The sequence below is a fragment of the Equus quagga genome, unplaced genomic scaffold (genome assembly GCF_021613505.1).
Source record: "Equus quagga isolate Etosha38 unplaced genomic scaffold, UCLA_HA_Equagga_1.0 154_RagTag, whole genome shotgun sequence".
Lineage (NCBI taxonomy): Eukaryota > Metazoa > Chordata > Mammalia > Perissodactyla > Equidae > Equus > Equus quagga.
The window spans coordinates 196397-212665 of NW_025796937.1; the positions used below are offsets into that span (position 1 = coordinate 196397).

General features: G+C 35.1%; 1 long non-coding RNA gene across 4 annotated transcripts in view; it reads right to left on the bottom strand.

Moving 5' to 3' along the window:
* Positions 1 to 16269, bottom strand: part of LOC124233152 (uncharacterized) — a 118554-nt gene that overhangs the window by 2956 nt on the left and 99329 nt on the right. For all 4 annotated transcript variants that reach the window (XR_006886990.1, XR_006886987.1, XR_006886986.1 and 1 more), the window contains one exon: positions 4478 to 4560. This is a non-coding gene — a long non-coding RNA (uncharacterized LOC124233152). The remainder of the gene's footprint in view (positions 1 to 4477; positions 4561 to 16269) is intronic.

Consider the following 16269-nt stretch of genomic DNA (forward strand, 5'->3'; position numbering starts at 1 on the left):
GGGAGTTCTTCAGGTTGAAATGAAAGGACAATAGGAATGCAAAGCCATGTGAAGAAATAACGATATCCAGTAAAGTTATACATAGGCGATTATAAAAGCCAGTATTCTAACTTTGATTGGTAACTCGACTTTTCGTTTTCCACATTATTTAAGAGACTAATGTATAAAAGTTATTGGTCTGTGTTTTCAGACAATTCTTAAAGATGTAATTTTGTGATATTAACGGCTGAAGGAGTGAATACGGAATTATATAAGAGCAAAGTTTTTATACACTATTGACGTTAAGCTGGTGAAAATTCAAATTAGAGTGTTGTTACTTTAGGATGTTAAATGGAATTAAAATGTTTCATTACAAAAAAATCAACTAAACACAAAAGACACTAATGCAGAAAATGAGGTACAAAAAGCTATAAGGCATATAGGAAACAAACAGCAAAATGACATAAGTCCCTCCTTATCAATAATTACTTTAAATGTAAATGGGTTAAACTCCAATCAATAGAGACTGATGAAGTGGATTTAAAAACATGACCTAACTATATGCTGTCTACAAGAGACTGATTTCAGATCCAAAGACACAGATAGGTTAAAAGTAAAAAGATTAATATATTCCATGCAAATAGCAACCAAAAGAGAGCAGGGGTGGCTATCCTATTTTCAGACAAAATAGACTTTAAGTCCACAAAGGTTACAAGAGACAAAGAAGGAATTATATATTAAAAGGTTTAATACATTAAAGATGTAACAGTTATTTACACATCTAGTAACAGACCCTGAAAGTATATTAAGCAAAACACAACATACCCAAACTTAGGAAGTGTGATGAAAGCAGTGCTAAGACAGAAATTTATAACTTTAAGTGCTTACCTTAGGAAAAAAATCTGAAATCAACATTGTGTTAAGGAACTAGAAAAAGAAGAATGAACTAAACCCACCCAAAGCTAGTAGAAGGAAGATGAGAGCTAAGCTAAGCAAAATAGAAGAAAGAAAAGCAATTGAAAATCTCAAACCAAAAGCTAGTTCTTTGAAAAGATTAACAAGGTAGACAAACCTTTAGCTAGACCAGGAAAAAGAGAAGACTCCACTTACCAAAATGCAGATATAAAAGTGGGGATGTTACTAATGATTCTATAGAAATAAAAAAGATTATAACAGTATTATGAACAGTTGTATGCCAACAAATTGTATAACCTAGATGAAATGGATATATTCCTAGAAACACAAAACCTTACCAAGAATGAATCATGAAGAAATAAAAAAATCTACATAGGCCTATTACTAGAAAGGAGATTGAATCAGTAATCAAAAACCTCACAACAAAGAAAAACCTTGCAACTGATAGCTTCAGCAGTGAATTCTACCAAATATTTAAAAAAGAAATAAGACCAATCCTTCTCAAAGTTTTCCAAGAAATTCAAGAGGAGGGAATACTTACTTATTCCAAAAAGCCAGCATTGCCCTGATACCAAAGCCAGACAATGATAACACAAGAAAAAAAAAAGCTACAGACCAATATCCCTGATGAAAATTGATGCAAAAATCCTAAAAAAATTAGCAAACTGAATTCAACAGCATAATAAAAGTTTTATAAACTTTGAACAAGTGGATTTATTCCTGCAATGCAAGCATGGTTCAACAGATAAAAATCAATCAATATAATATGTTACATTAACAGAATGAAGGGGGAAAAACCCACATGATGAATCAGTTGATGCAGAAAAAGAATGTGACAGGACTCAAGAGCCTTTTATGGTAAAAACAGCACTAGGAATAGAAGGAAACTACCTCAACATAATAAAGGCCACATAAAATCTCATAGCTAACATCAGACTCAATGGAGAAAAACTGAACGCTTTTCGTCGAAGAGGAGGAACAAGACAAGGATGCTAGATTTTCTACTTCTATTCAACATAGTATTGGAAGTTCTAGGCAGAGCAATTAGTCAAGAAAAAGATACTGAAATTGGAAAGGAAGAAGTAAAATTATCTCTGTTAGCAGAGTACTTGATCTTATATGTAAGAAACACTAATGGTCCCACACACAAAAACCTGTTAGGGTAAACAAATTCAGCAAAGTTTAAGAATACAAAAGTGATGTACAAAATCAGTTGCCTTTCTATACACTAATAATGAACAATCTGGAACAGAAATTAAGATAATTCTCTTTACAACAGCATCAAAAACAATAAAATACTTAGGAATTAGCTTAAGGAGGTGAAAGACTTGTACAGTGAAAACTAAACATTGCTGAAAGAAACTAAAGATGGGACTGATAAATGGAAAGACATCCCATGTTCATGGATTAGAGGACTTAATATTGGTGCAATGTCAGTACTATCCAAAGTGATCTACAGATTCAATGTAATCCATTTCAAAATTTCAATGGCATTTTTTTACAGAAACAGAAAAATACATCCTAAAATTCAATGGAAAGTCTAGAGACCCCAAATAGCCAAAACAGTCTTGAAAAAGAAGACCAAAGTTGGAAGGCTCACACTTCCAGATTTCAAAATTTACTGCAAAGCTACAGTAATCAAAATAGTGTGGTACTGAAATACAGAGAGACATATAAACCAGTACAACAGAATATAGAATCTAGAAATAAATCTTCACATATATGGTCAGGTGATTTTAGGGAAGTGTGCCAAGACCATTTAATGAGAAAAGGACATCTTTTCAACAAATAGTGTTGGGAAAACTGGATAGCAACATGCAAAAGAATGAAATTGGACTCTTACCTAATACCATATACAAAAATTAACTCAATACAAAAATTAACTCAAAATGGATCAAAGACCTAAATGTGAGACCTAAAACTATACAAACTCTTAGAAAAAAACAGGGGAAGCTTCAGGACACCAGATTTGGCAATGATTTCTTGGATATGACACCAAAGTCACAGGCATCAAAAGAAGAAAAAATAGACAAATTGGACTTCATCAAAATTTAAAACTTTTATGCATGGAAGGACACTATCAACAGAGTTAAGAAAATCCACTAAATAGGAGAAAATATTTGTAAATCACATACCTGATAAAGAATTAACATCTAGAATATATAAAGAGCTCCTAAAATACAACAACAACAAAAGACAACCCAATTAAGAAATAGGCAAAGACTTGAATAGACAGGTATCCAAAGAAGACATACAGATGGCCAATAAGCACATGAAAAGATGTTCAACCTCACTATCATTAGAGAAATGCAAATCAAAGCCACAATGAGATATCACTTCACACCCATTAGGATGGCTATTGCAAAAAAAACAGAAAACAATAAATGCGGCTGGCCCTGTGCCTGAGTGGTTAAGTTCATGTGCTTTGCTTCAGCGGCCCAGGGTTTCACTGGTTCGGATCCTGGGCGCGGACCTAGCACCGCTCATCAAGCCATGCTGAGGCAGTGACCCACACAGCAGAACTAGAAGGACCTACAACTAGAATATACAACTATGTACTGGGGGGCTTTGGGGAGAAGAAGAAGAAGAAAAAAAGAAGAAAACACTAAATGTTGGTGAGGATGTGGAGAAATTGTCTTAAAGGGGAAACGGTTCACAGGAGGACCGTTAGATTCATTCAGTCAGTGCTTGCTCCTCTGCCTCAACTATTTGTCAGCCCCAGACCTTTGGTGTTCGGAACACCCATTGTTCCAAACTACTCCAGAACTGTTTATTTTCCTGCCTCCTGAAAGTCATTATTGCTTTCTATTATGTTTCAGGGTAACTTCACAGTTGGAAAAATCTGTCTGAAGAAATTGTTCTAGCCTAATGAATTCTTCATATTGCCCCTAATAAGATGAAAACCTCACATTCTGCAAAATCATGCCCTAAAAATGAAAAGGCTTATGGGGAAAATAGATTTGGAACTTTGTAATCTGATCAGTAACAAAAACAATAATCCTAAATTTCCCCTAGTATCTGCACTGGTCCATCTTTTGCAGCCTTAAACTTTTGGGCTTGTGTTTCTTCCTTTCAGATATAGATCCTTGAAATCAATCACTTCTAATTGAACCCATTTTCATCAATACTAAACATATGATCTAGAGGTAGCCTTCTTCATTAATCAATGCTTTTTTCTTAATCACCAGATGAAATGTCTTCACAGCCTACCTGTACTCGCAGCTTCCCAGACAGCTTAACATAGCGAAAAGTTAGGAGGTTTTTGAAGGCACTAAATGCGCCACTCCTTGCACTTAAAGGATTTTCATCTTTTTACTTAGGGTCATCATATATTGCTAAGAGTTTCTCTTTAGTTGTGAGAAAGTTTGCCTCTGACTGCTTCAACATATTAGCTTACTGGGAAAAATGTCTGAACCAATGCAACTTCCACATAGGACTGATATCATTCCCCTATTTACCAATTGCATATGAGCCAATAATATACATTACAGAAACACATACCTTGCAGCAGAACAGACTGTGTTTCATGGTATGACAACTTAAGTCTTTAATTTAGGGAAGAGAGAGAGATTAAATCTTTTACCTTATGGTGTTTCATTTTCTGCCTTTGTAACAAAGAAGCAATGATTTGGTTCACTTTGATATTTCCTCAGTGTTCTCCATGACCTATGGAAAATAAGAATTAAGATGTTTTCTCCATCTCAATTTTTGTTTATATGCACACCCACCAACACGTATTTCTTGCCTTATTCACATATGTAAACCTACCCCTTCTGTTTGTGATGTGAAGAGTTGAGGTGAGATAGCCCAGAACATGCAAACAAGCCAGCACTCTGCCCTCCAATGCTCATCAGAACACAGAAGAGTTGTGTCCGGTCTCAAGTAAGTGTCCTCACAGCCTATTTTCTCTGTTACCCAAAGTTCTAACAAGCTTGGTGAGTTTTTTTTAAAGATAGTACAAATGATAAAAAAGTGGGTATGGGGAAAAGACTGCCAGAGTGAGTCACATTAACAGCAATGAGAATAACTGATGGCGAGATAACAGAAGAAAGTGTCAAACACAAGGACTAAAAGAACCTGTGGCTGGCTAGGGCTGTTTAGTATAGGGGCAAAAACTCCCCCTAAAGCCAGTGAGCCCTGAGACTGTCACCCATATCAGTGGAAGCATAAGTACAGTATGAAAAACATGGGGGTTTGGGAGCTAGACTTACCTTGTCTTACCACCTTCTAGATGTGTGATCTTGATCTTAACCTCTCTGAGGCTCACGTTTTCTCTTTTGTAGAGTGAGACTAATAGCACCTGCCTCACAACAGGTGTTGACTTGTATGAGTTAACATATATGAAATAGCAACCACAGTGCCTGGCACATACAGGCATCTGACATTCATGATACATCGTTACATTGCTTTCTTTCCATTTGAAGAGTTGTACTTTCAGAACTAGGGCATTATTGCAATAGGGATGATACATAATTACAACCTAAATGTATGCTAGGACTGAGGCTGTGGGTTTACTTAATGAACAAATGGGGAAGATTACCTAGGGAGGTCTATATTCCAGAGGCACATTAGGTGACCTGAACAAACCTATCACAGGGTAGCTGGTAAACTGAATAAATCTTTATTGGTGTGGTGGCAAAGGGAGTTTCTTGGTGAAGATAGGTTATTAGTAATTTTTAAAATAGAATGTGATTTTCATAATATAAATATGCAGTGATTTTCATAATACAAATAGGAGCTAATATTATTAAGCAAGTCCTAGTCCCCATAATCAACTTTATTGTCAGGACACAGATCTTGTCACATGTGGTAAAAGGCATTTCTCTTGTTTCCTTATAGTTGTGACCTCACAATTATTGACTGAGATTGTTTGACTTTGAAAAGATAAGTGGTCAGTGAGCTAATTTTGTGTATGCCCAATACCATATCCAGATTTTTACCCTTTGTTTTGACATCTTTTTTCCCTCCATTAAAAAAAGTAGCAATTTAATACTTAAGTTCCAAAACTTTTCCCAATTAAAGCAGAGTAGCTCTGTGTGGAAAGGCTTTAAAGTACTTTTCATTTTATTACAATGTGTCTTTATAGACAGAAAGAGGTCAATTTGTTGTTTTATGTGTGTGTGGTTTCTAAAAAAGAATTGAGTTTTTACCATCCCATTGAACATTCTGAAAAAAAAATCAAGAAGCAAACCTTTTAGGGAGAGATGCCGTTGGTAAATTACAAGCATAGGTACTTGTGCATTCAAAGCCTTATGGCAGGTGACCATTCACATGCTTCCTGTCAGATTTGACTTTATCTGTGTTAATCTTTCTAGTTAACACCATGATCAATAATAAATGTTCAGTTCTCTGAGAACTTCTCAATTGGTTATTTTACCATCAAGCATTTTACAAACGAATGTGGTTCCAGACATTATCATTACAAATATGGTAAAGATCAACAAACTTATAACAAACTGTTAAAATACTTAATTTCACTTAATTATAAAGTACAGAAACATATCTCAATCTCTTGATAACTCAAAATCAATTTTTGAGCATATTAAAATACATCCAACAGCATCATTTAATAATATCTCCTCTTTCAGTCTTTTTATTGTGAAATATACATAACAAAATTTACCATTTTTAACTGTACAGTTCAGGAGCAGCACATCCACAGTGTTGTGTAAACATCACCACTATCCATCTCTGGAACTTTTTCATCATCCCATACTGAAACTCAGTATTCATTAAATATTAATTCCCCATTCTCCTACTCTCAGCATCTAATAACCACCATCTTACTTTCTGTCTCTATGAATTTGATTATCCTAGATATCTCAAAAAATGGAATCATACTTTTATTGTTTGTTTGGCTTATTTCACTTAGCATAATGTCTTAAATATTCATCCACAGTGTAGCATATATCAGAATTTCATTCCTTTTCAAGGCTAAATAATATTCCATTGTATCTTTATACTACATTGTGTTTACCAGTTCATTCTTCAATGGACATTTGGGTGATTTCCACCTTTTGGCTATTGTGAATAATGCTCCTATGAACATTAGTGTACAAATATTATTTGAGTCCCTACTTTCAATTCTTTTGTGTATATACCCAGAAGTGGAATTGGTGGATCATATGGTAATTCTATGTTTAATTTTTTGAGGCACTGACATATTGTTTTCCCGTATGGCTAGACCATTTTACATTCTCACCAACAATGCACAAAAGTTTCAATTTCTCCACATCCTTGCCAACACCTGTTTTCTATTTTGTTTTGTTTTTTTAATAATAGCCATCCTAATGGGTGTGAAATGGTCTCTCATTGTGGTTTTGATTTGCGTTTCCCCAGTGATTACTGATGTTGAAGATCTTTTCATGTGCTTGTTGGCCATCTGTATATCTTTGGAGAAATGTCTATTCAAGTCCTTTGTCCATTTTTAAGTTGGGTTATTTGTTGTTGCATTTTAGGACTTATTTATATATTCTGGATGTTAATCCCTTATCAGGCATGTGATTTGTAAATATTTTCTCCCATTCTGTGCTTTGTCTTTTTACTTTGTTGATAGTGTCCTTAGGTGCATAAAAGATTTTAATTTTGATCAAGTCCGAGTTATCTAATTTTTCTTTTGTTGCCTGTGTCTTTGGTGTCATATCCAAGAAATCATTGCCACATCCAGTTTCATGAAGTTTTTCCCCTGTTTTCTTTTAGCGCTTTATAGTTCAGCTCTTATATGTTTAGGTCTTTGATCCATTTTGAGTTAATTTTTGTATATAGTGGAAGGTAAGGGTCCAACTTCATTCTTTTGCATCTCAGTATCTAGTTTTCCCAGCACCATTTGGTGAAAAACTGACTGGCTTTTTAAAATGACTTTACTGAGGTATAATTTACATCTTATAAATTGACTTTTTTAAAGTATACAATTCAACAAATTTTAGTAATTTACAGAGTTCTGTAACCATCAACACAATCCTCTTGTAGAATAATTCTATGACCCTAAGAATATTTCTCATGCCAATTTGCATATCTTCAAGGTTCATCCATGTTGTAGCATCTACCTTAATATAAATGTAAGCATACAATTTGTGGTCTTTCGTGGCTCATATCACTTAGCATAATGGAGATTTATCCACGTTATATAGCATGTATCAGTACTTTGTTCCTTTTTATAGCTTAATAGTATTCTATTTCATGGATATACCGTATTTTGTTTATTTACTGACTAGCTGATGGACATTTGGATTATTTCCACTTTTTGGTTATTATGAATAATGCCACTATGAACATTCATCTTCAAGTCTTTGTGTGAATATATATTTTCGTTTATTTTGGATAGTTATCTAGGGATGAGATTGCTGGGTGATATATTTATGTTTAACTCTTTAAGAAACTGCCAAACTGTTTTCCAAAGTGGCTATACCATTTTAAATTCCCATCAGCAACATAGTCATTTCTCCAGATCCTCACCACTTGGTAACATTTTTATCATAGCAGTGTTAGGGGCTAAGTGGTATCCCAATGTGGTTTTAACTTCCAGCTCCCTAATGAACACATGAAAAGATACTTGACATCATTAGTCATTAGCCATTTTTATATTTTCTTTGGTAAAATGTCTATTTAAATATTTTGTCCCAATCTTAATTGGGTTGTCTTTGTATTATTGAGTTGAAAGAACTGTTTACATATTCTGGATACAAATCATTTCTTAGACATATGATTTACAAGTATTTTCTCCCAGTTAGTGGCTTGTCTTTTGATTATTATGATGGTGTCTTTTGAAGCACTACAGTGTTTAATTTGGATGAAGTCCAGTTTATCATTTTTTTTCTTTTATCATATGTGCTTTCATATCATAGCTAAAAATCTTTGCTTAATCAAATGTCATAAAGACTTTCTCCTGTTTTCTTATAAGAGTTTTAGCTCTTACATTTAGATCCATTTTGAGTTATTTTTCTGTACAGTAGGGGTCTAAATTCATCTTTTTGCACATGGATATCCAACTGTCCAAGCATCATTTGTTGAAGACTATCCTTTCCATAGTGAATTGCCTTGGCCCTTTTATTGAAAATCACTTGTGGGTCTATTGCTAGACCCGTACGTTTATCTTGATGCCAATACCACAATGTCTTGATTACTGTAGCTTTATAGTAAGACGTGAAATCAGATAGTATGAAACCTCCCACTTTGTTCTTTTTCAAAATTGTTTTTGCTATTCTAGGTCCTCTGCATTTCCATAGAAATTTTAGAATTACCTTATCGACTTTTACAAAAACAGCTGCTAGGATTGTGATTGGGATAGTTGAATGTTTAGGTCAATTTGAGGAGAACTGACATCTTAACAATATTGAGTTTTACAAACCTGAACACAGTATATTGTCAATTTATTTAGCCCTTCCTTTCATTTCTCTCAGCAATATTTTATAGTTTTCAGTAGATAGGGCTTTCACATTTTTTGTCAAATATTTTATCTGTCCCCTCCTGTCTCTTATCTCTTTCAGATTCTATTTAACCCTATATTATGCCATTTGAAGTTGTTGCATAGCATCACATCATGATGCACTTTGCATTGCAAAATATTTTGGTATTTTTTTTCCCATAGTTTCTACTGATGTATCTTCAAGTCCACCAATCTTTTCTTTTATAGTGTGCAATCTGATGTTAATACCATCCAGTGTTTTTCGTCTCATACACTAATTTTCATCTTTGGAAGTTCAATTTGATTCTTTTATTTTTAAAAGATCTTTCATGTCTCAACTTTTGAATACATGGGATACGTTTATAATTGTTTAATGTGTTTGCCTGACAGTTCTACGATTTGCAAGACTTTTGGAGCAGTTTCCATTTATTAACTTTTCTTATTTTTGAACACATTTCCTGCTTCTTTGCAGGTTGCTAATTTTCTCTTTAATTTACCTTTGACTTTATTATATTTATTTTTAATAAAAATTGAATATATTTAAGGTATACAGCATGATGTTTTGATATACATACACATAGGAAAATGATTACTGCCGTCAAGCTAACCAACATATCCATCTCCTCACATAGTTACCATTTTATTTTTTTGTGGTCAGATCACCTGCAATCTGTGCCTTAGCAAATTTCCAATATACAGTAAAGTGTTATTAACTATAGTCATGTTGTACATTAGATTTCTCAACTTATTCATCCTACATAACTGCAACTTTGTACTCTTTGATCAACATCTCCCCATTTCCCCCACCTCTTCACCCCTAAACCACCATTCTTATACTCTCTGCTCCTATGCAGTGAGACCATGCAGTATTTTTCTTTCTGTGTCTGGCTTATTTCATTCAGCACAATGTCCTCCAGGTCCATCCATGATGTTGCAGACGGCAGGATATCCCTTTTTAAATGCTGAAAAATAGTCCTGTGTGTGTGTGTGTGTGTGTGTGTGTGTGTGTGTGTGTGTGAATACCATCATTTCTTTATCCATTCATCTGTTAATGGATACTTAGGTTGTTTTCGTATCTTGACTTTTGTGAATAATGCTGCAATGAACATGGGAATGCCACTATCTCTTTGAGGTGATTTAATTTCCTCTGGCTATATACCTAGAAGAGGGATTGGTAGTCTTAATTTTGTGAGGAACCTCCATAATTTTTTCCATAATGGCTGAACCAGTCTACATTCCCACCAACAGTATACAAGGGTTCCTCTTTCTCCATAGCCTCACCAACACATATCTTTTTTACAATTCTCCATCCTAATAGGTGTAAGGTAATTAATGATTTTGATTGGCATTTCCCTGATTAGTGATGTTGAGCACCATTCATATACCTGTTGGCCATTTGTATGTCTTCTTTGGAAAAATGTCTATTCCAGTCCTTTACTCTTCTTTTTTTTTGGTCACACAAAGGAAAAAGCTAATTTCTGGTTTAACTGAAAAAATTTTTTGTCTCCTTCTTTGGCTGTGTATTAAGATGCAATTAGTTCAATGACATTCAGTAAGGAGAGAGAGGAATCTCATTTAAACCTCTTAACGTTAAAAAAAAAAAAAGCCACCTGTGATTAACTCATAAGAAAACCTACACTTAAAATCCTATGTTTGATTACTACATAAAGTTATTTTAATATTTCATGTGTCTATAATTATAGGGGCAAAAGGCATTCCATATACATTTTCCTGAGAACTGAAGGAGAAAATGGGCTTAGCATATTGGAGGGGCCCATTTTTAAATTGGGTTGGTTGGTTTTTTGCTATTGAGTTGTATGAGTTCCTTATATGTTTTGAGTTTTAACCCATTATCCAATATACAGTTTGCAAATATTTTATCCCATTCCTTAGGTTATGTTCTCATTTTTGTTGATTGTCTCCTTTGCTGCACAGAAGCTTTTTTTTTTTGTAGTCAAATTATTTTTTGTCTTTGATATTATTTGCCTTCAGAATACTTTTTTTTTTATTGTGGTCATAATAGCTTATAGCATTGTGAAATTTCAGTTGTACATTAATATTTGTCATATACCATATAAGTGTGCCCCTTTACTGCACATAAGCTTTTTAATTTGATGTTGTGCCTCTTATTTACTTTTGCTTTTGTTGCCTAAGCTTTTGGTGTCATACCCAAAAAATCATTGCCAATGCCAAGGAGCTTTTTCCCTATGTTTTCTTCCAGGAGTTTTACAGTTTCAGGTCTTACATTTAAGTCTCTAATCCATTTTGAATTTACATTTGTGTATGGTGTAAAATAGTAGGCCCAATTTCATTCTTTTGTATGTGGATATCCAGTTTTCCCAACACCATTTATTGAAGAGACTATCCTTTGTGTATTCTTGGCACCCTTTTCAAAAATTCATTGATTCTACATGTTTGGGTTTTTTCCTGGGCTCTCGATTCTATTCCATTGGTCTGTGTGTCTGTTTTTATGCCATTACCACGCTGTTTTGATTACTATAGCTTTGTAATATAATTTGAAATAGGGAAGTGTGATGCCTCCAACTTTCCTCATCTTTATCAAGACTGTTTTGGACATTCAGGGTCTTTTGTGTTTCCACACAAATTTTAGCACTGTTTTTCCTATTTCTGTGAAAAATACCATTGGAATTTCTATAGTAATAGCATTAAATCTGTATACCGCTTTGGGCAGTATGGGTATTTCAACAAGATTAATTTTTCCAATCCATGAACATGGAATATTTTCCATTTTTTGTGTCTTCTTTGATTTCTTCTATCACTGTTTTATAGTTTTCAGTGTACAGATCTTTCACTGCCTTGGTTAACTTTATTCCTAAGTATTTTATTCATTTTGATGCTATCATAAATAGGATTATTTTCTTGATTTCCTTTTTGGATAGATCACTATTGGTGTAAAGGACAGCAACCAATTTTTATACGCTGATTTTTGTATCCAGCAACTTAACTGAATTCATTTGTTAGTTCTAACAGTTTTTTGTTTGTTTTTTGCTGAGGAAGATCAGCCCTGAGCTAACATCGGTGACAGTCTTCCTCTATGTTATATGTGGGTTGCTGTCACAGCATGGCTGATGAGTGGTGTAGGTCTGTGCCTGGAATCTGAACTCATGAACCTGGGCCACTGAAGTGGAGCATGTTGAACTTAACCACTACACCACATGGCTGGCCCCAGTTCTAACAGGTTTTTTTTTGATGAATTTTTATTCCTATGTAACCAATACACTAATCAAAATGTAAACTCTGTCCACTCCAGAAAATCCCCTTGTGCCCAACCCTGACAGGTAACCACCATTCCAATTTCCAGCACCATAAATTAGTTTTTCCCCTTCTTGAACACCATATAAATGGTATCATACATTATGTACTCATTTGTCGCTGGTTTCTGTAACTCAATAAACATAATGTTTTTGAGATTCATGTATGTTGCTGCATATCTCAATAACTTTTTAATTGTTCAACAGTATTCCATTGTAGGAATATACCACGATTTTTTTATTCACCCTCCTGTTGATGGACATTTGGATTATTTCTAGGTTTTTACTATTGTGTATAAAGCTACTATAAACATTCATGTACAAGTATTCTTGTAGATTTTTTTTGTTTTCATTTCTCTTGGGTAAATATCTAGAAGAGGAATTGCTGGGTATATTCATTTTCTGTTGCTGCTGAAACAAATTACCACAAACCAGTGGCTTAAAAAAAACACAAATTCATTATTTTATAGTTCCTGTTGGTCAGAAGTCTGGCACAGGTCTTACTGGGCTAAAATCACAGTCTTGTCAGGGCTGTGTTCCTTTCTGGAGGTGCTAGGGGTGCCTTAGTCAGCTCGGGCTGCCATAACAAAATATCATAGACTAGGTGGCTTAAATGACAGAAATTTATTTTCTCAGTTTTGGCATCTGAGATCAGAGCGTCAGCAGAGTCAGGTTCTGGTGTGAGTTTTCTTCCTGGCTTTCAGATGGCCACCTTCTCACTGGGTGCTCACAGTGGCCTGGGGGTGGGGAGAGCTCTCTGGTGTCTCTTCTTTAAGGGACACGATCTCCTCATGAGGGCTCCACTCTTATGACCTCATCTCACCCTAATTACCTCCCAAAGGCCCCATCTCCAAAGATCGTCACATTGGGAGTGAGGGCTTCAACATGTGAGCTGTTGAGGAACACAGTCCAGTGCACAGCAAGGGGGAATCCACTTCTGTACTTTGTTCAGCTTCTAGAAGCTGCTCGCTTTCCTCTGTCTTCAAAGCCTATAACAGTGGGTTGAATCTTTGTCACAGTGCATCACTCTGACCTACTCCTTCCACTTTTAAGGACTTTTCTGATTACATTGAGCCCACTGGATAATGCAGGATAAGTTCTCAATTAGAAAGGCTTTAATTTAATCACATATGCAAGGTGCCTTTTGTCATATAATGTAATATAGTTACAGATTCTGGGGACTAGGATATGGATATCATTGGGGGTGATATTGTTCTGCCTATCACACTGGGTCATAAGGTAGGTATATGCTTATCTTTAAATAAGAAACTGCAAAACAATTTTCCAAAAGGGCTGCACCATTTTACACAGCCACCAGCAATAAATGAAAGTCCAGTAGTTCTACATCACTGTCAACATTTAGAATTTTCAGTCTTTTTAGTTGTTGTCATCCTAATGGGTGTGAAGCAAAGTCTTACTGTGGTTTTCATTTGCATTTCTCTGGTGACTAAAAATGTTGAACATCTTCCCCTGTGATTATTGACCAGAGAATTTTGTTTTGTGAAGTTGCTCTTCAAGTGTCATATCTATTCTTAATTGGGTTGTCTTTTTTTTCATTGACCTACAAAAGTTTTTTTTTACATATATATTCTGGGTGTAAGTTCTTTGTCATATGTATGTATTGTAAATATTTTCTACCAGTCTGAGTGCTGACTTTTGATTTTCTTAGTAGTATCTTTCTATGAGTAGTTTTTTTTTTCCCTGAGGAAGATTGGCCCTGAGCTAACATCTGTTGCCAATCTTTTTTTTTCTCTCTCTCTGAAGCCACAGAACATAGTTGTATATCCTAGTTGTGGGTCATTCTAGTTCTTCTATGTGGGATGCCACAACAGCATGGCTTGATGAGTGCTACGTAGGTCTACACCCAGAATCTGAACTGGTGCACCCCAGGCCACTGAAGCGGAGCATGTGAACTTAACCATTTGGCCACAGGCTTGCCCCTATGAGTAGATTTTTAAAATTTTTTTTCATTTTTAAAAAATTTCAGTTCATAATAGTCTACATCATCATGAAATTACAGTTGTACATTTTTTCTTGTCTGTCACCACATAAGTGCTCCCCTTCACCCTCTGTGCCCACCCCCCACTCCCCTTCCCCTGGTAACCACTGAACTGTTTTCTTTGCCCATGTGCTTGTTTATATTCCACATATGAGTGAAATTATTTGATGTTTGTCTTTCTCAGTCTGGCTGTTTCCCAAAGTGGCTGCACCAGTTTGCATTCCCAGCAGCAGTGTATGAGGGTTCCCTTCTCTCCACACCCTCTCCAACATTTGTTATTTTTAGACTTACTGATTATAGCCATTTTAACAGGCATAAGATGGTATCTTAGTGTAGTTTTGATTTGCATTTCCCTGATGATTAGTGATGTTGAACATCTTTTCATGTGTTTATTGGCCATCTGTCTATCTTCTTTGGAAAAATGTGTGTTCATATCCTCTGCCCACTTTTGGATGAGGCTGTTTGTTTTTTTGTTGTTCAGTTGTGTGACTTCCTTATATATTATGGAGATCAACCCCTTATCAGATATATGATTTACAAAAATTTTCTCCCGCTTGGTGGGTTGTCTTTGGTTTTGATCCTAGTTTCTTTTGCCTTGTAGAAGCTCTTTAGTCTGATTAAATCCCACTTTGTTTTTTACTTTGTTTCCCTTGTCTAAGAAAACATGGTATTTGAAAAGATCCTTTTAAGTTCGATGTCAAAGAGTGTACTACCTATATTATCTTCCAGGTGTTTTATGGTTTCAGGACTTACCTTCAAGTCTTTGATCCATTTTGAGTTTATTTTTGTGTATGACGTGAGATAATGGTCTACTTTCAATCTTTTGCATCTGGCTGTCCAGTTTTCCCAGCACCATTTATGGAAGGTGCTGTCTTTTCTCCATTGTACGTTCTTGGCACCTTTGTCGAAGATTAGCTGTCTGTAGATGTGCGGTTTTATTTCTGGGCTTTCAGTTCTGTTCCACTGATCTGTGTGCTTGTTATTGTACCAGTACTGTGCTGTTTTGATCGCTATGGCTTTATACTACATTTTGAAGTCAGGGATTGTGATGCTTCCAGCTATGTTCTTTTTTCTCAGTATTGCACTAGCAATTCGGGGACTTTGGTTGCCCCATATGAATTTTAGGATTCTTTGCTCTATTTCTGTGAAGAATGTCATTGAGATTCTGATTGAGATTGCATTGAATCTGTAGATTGCTTTGGGTAGTACGGACATTTTAAATATGTTTATTCTTCCAATCCATGTGCATGGAATCTCTTTCCATCTCTTTATGTCATTACCTATTTCTTTCAATAATGTATTATAGTTTTCATTGTATAAGTCCTTTGCCTCCTTAGTTAAATTTATTCCTAGGTACTTTATTCATTTTTTTGCAATTGTAAATGGAATTGTATTCTTGAGTGCTATTTGTGTAAGTTCATTATTAGAGTACAGAAATGCTACTTATTTTTGTACGTTGATTTTGTAACCTGCAACTTTACTGTAGTTGTTAATTATTTCTAATAGTTTTCTGATGGATTCTTCAGGGTTTTCTATATATAAGATCATGTCGTCTGCCAACAAAGAGAGTTTCACTTCTTCACTCCCTATTTGGATTCCTTTTGTTCCTTTCTCTTGCCTAATTGCTCTGGCCAAAACCTCCAGTACTATGTTGAATAAGAGTGGTGAGAGTGGGCATCCTTGTCTTGTTCCTGTTCTGA